The sequence below is a fragment of the Pteropus vampyrus genome, unplaced genomic scaffold, assembly GCF_000151845.1.
Source record: "Pteropus vampyrus isolate Shadow unplaced genomic scaffold, Pvam_2.0 Scaffold87, whole genome shotgun sequence".
Classification (NCBI taxonomy): Eukaryota; Metazoa; Chordata; class Mammalia; order Chiroptera; family Pteropodidae; genus Pteropus; species Pteropus vampyrus.
In genome coordinates, this window is record NW_011888868.1 from 6,795,555 (window position 1) to 6,798,661 (window position 3,107).

General features: G+C 34.9%; 1 pseudogene; it reads left to right on the forward strand.

Annotated features, from left to right (window-relative positions):
* Positions 1 to 499: 499 nt before the first annotated feature.
* LOC111742184 lies at positions 500 to 615 on the forward strand (annotated as a pseudogene).
* Positions 616 to 3,107: the final 2,492 nt, after the last annotated feature.

Genomic DNA, 3,107 nt, shown 5'->3' on the forward strand with positions numbered 1-3,107 from the left:
ATCCAGATATAATGGAGTCAAGTAATCTAACAGATGCAGACTTCAAAACACTGGTTATAAAGATGCTCAATGAACTTTTGGGAAGTGTAGGGAACTCTAACAAAGAGATAAAAATGGAAATGGAAATTATAAAAGGGAACCAGTCTGAAATGGAGAACACATTATTTGAGATGAGAAGTATATTAATGGAATAAACAAAGGAATAAACAAAGTAAATAAAGAAGAGGATCAAATGTTCTATCTAGAGGATGAGAAAGCTGACACAATCAGAATGGCAAGAGATAAGATGGCAAGATTATAAAAATAATTTAAGGAGCATATGTGACATTATTAAGGCTCTAAATATTCGTCTGATCAGCGTACCTGAAGAAAATCAAGATGTTGAACAGCCTTTTGAAGAAATAATGATGGGGACGTGGTTCCATAGTGTAATGGTTAGCATGTTTGCTTTACATGCAGAACGTCCTGGGTTCACGCCCCAGTGGAGCCACGGTCCATGGTCTATGGCCATGCCACCCTGAACAAGCCCCATGTCTGATCTCAGAAACTAAGCAGGGTCGGGCCTGGTTAGTACTTGGATGGGAGACTACCTATGAAGACCAGGTGCTATAGGCATAAATAATAATAAATAATTAAAAAAACATAAAAATAATGATGGAAAACTTCCCTAACTTGGTGAAGGAAATGGACATAAAACCTCAGGAAGTTAGAGAATTCCAGAAATCAGGTATCCAAAGAGGCTCACACCAAGACACATCATAATTAAAATGCCAAAGGTTAAATACAAAGAAAGAATATTAAAAGCAGCAAGATAGTTACTTAAAAGGGAACACTCATAAGACTGGCAGCTGATTTCTCAAAAGAAATTATGCAGGACAGAAGGGCTTAGCAAAACATATTCGACAGGATGAAGACCCAGGATCTACAACCAAGAATAATTTATCCTAGAGTTGAAGGACAGATAAAGAGCTTCCTAGACAAAAATAAGCTAAAGGAATTTATCACCACTAAGCTAGTATTACAGGAAATGTTGGAGGGACTTCTTTAAGAAAAAAAAAAAACATGTATCAAAAACAGGAATAAAAAATGGTGACAACTACATTCCTATCAACAAGTACCTTAAATGGAAAAGAATTAAGTGCTCCTACCAAAACATAGAGTGGCTGAAAGGATAAGAAAACAAGACCCGTACATATGAAAAGGAAGGGGATGAAAAAAGATATTGCTTTGATGGACCTAGAAGGTACTTAAGTTAGACAAAGATAAAACTATATGATTTCACTTATATGTGGAATCAAAGGAAATAAAAAGAACAAACTAATAAAAAACAGACTCACATATATAGTGGACAATTTGGTGATGGACAGAGGTGAGGTGGATTTGGGGGTCTGGGAGAATTGAGTGAAGGGTTGAAGGAGTAGAAATTAAGAATAGAAATTAGTAGCTGATGGATGGTTACGGGGATAGGGAACATGGCATAAGTAATACAGTTAGCATTAATAAGTTGGCTAGGTGGAGGGTCAGGGGAGGGAGGGAGTAATTGGGGAGATTGTTTTACAAACTATATAGATGTCTAACCAATGTACTGTATACCTGAAACTAATTTAAATAAATAAATTTTTTTTAAAAATTGGGTTGTCTTGTTGTTGAGTTGTAAGGGTTCTTTAATATTCTGGTTACAAGTCCCTTACAGATACAAGATTTACAAATAAATTCTCCCATTCTGTGAATTGCCTTTTCACTTTCATAATGATGTTGTTTGAGGCACAAATGTCTTAAATTTTGATAAAGTCTAACTTATCAAATTTTTTCTTAGTCTCTTGGTCTTTTTTCTTGTTTTGTTTGTTCCAGTCTAAGTTTTGGAAATGTTGACCCTTTGTTAACAAGAACCAACAGAAAATATAGGATCCCTTCCCTTCCCCAGTCTGCCTCCACTGAAGCCATCACTATTGCTTCCTTGGCTGGGTGCTTGAAGAGTCTTCCATGTGTGTGGACTCAGGATGAGAGGGCAGCATTTGGTAAACTGCATTTGATGTTGTAGCTAAGAAATTATTTCCTAACTTAATGTACTATGTTCTCCTCTAAGAGTTTTATAATTTTAGCTCTTATAAGTTGTTGAGCCATTTTGATCCAATTTTGCATATAGTATGCAGTAAGGATTGCCCTAGTATCATTTGTTGAAAAGAATATTCTTTTCCCATTGAATTGTCTTTGCATGGAGACTGCTTTTTATGCCTGGATATTTGAAGAATTGTTTCTCCTTAAAGTTCAGAAACTTAACCAGGTAGGATCTTTATGGCAATTATTTCCTATCACTTTTTTCTTGTAGCTGTCTCTTTGATATGAAGTTTAGTTATGTTCATTTCAGGGAAAACTGTACTATTTTGTTTCTTATCATCACTGCAATGTAACACTTTGCTAATCTTTTTTTTCTAGTTTTATTGAGATATAGTTGAAATATAAAAATTGTATTAGTTTAAGGCACATAACATAATGATATGACATATGTATTTATAGAGAAATGATCACCACAATAAGTTTAGTTAACATCCATCATCTCACAGTTATACGTTTTTTTCTCTTGTAATGAGAACTTAAGATTTCTCTTAGTGACTTTCAAATATATAACGTAATATTGTTAACTATAGTTACTATGCTATATATTATACCCCAGGAATTATTGCTTTATAAGAAGTTTGTACCTTTTGACCACCATCACCCTTTCCCCCCATGTCTCAATACTTTACTAATTTCTGTCCTAGATATTCATCATCTCTGATCAAACTAGCTAAATTGTCATCACTGTCTGAATATTGGCCTTTTGGTACTATCTTAAAGGCTTTACACAGAATATCCCATTTAATCATCTCATTGGCACCTCGGAAATAGAAACTACTATCCCCATTTAACAGATGTGGCAATTAAGGCTTAGAAATGTTAATTAACTTACCTAAGTTTACTTAAATAAGTGAGGAAAAAAATCCTACTTGGTGCATTTCATGCCCTCCACTTCCTTGACCAAGCCCCTTAAAGAATTCTCAGGACTGTTATGATTAAGCCAAAATTATGAGTCAGGGCATACAACACCCCAGGACTTGGTCTCCGCT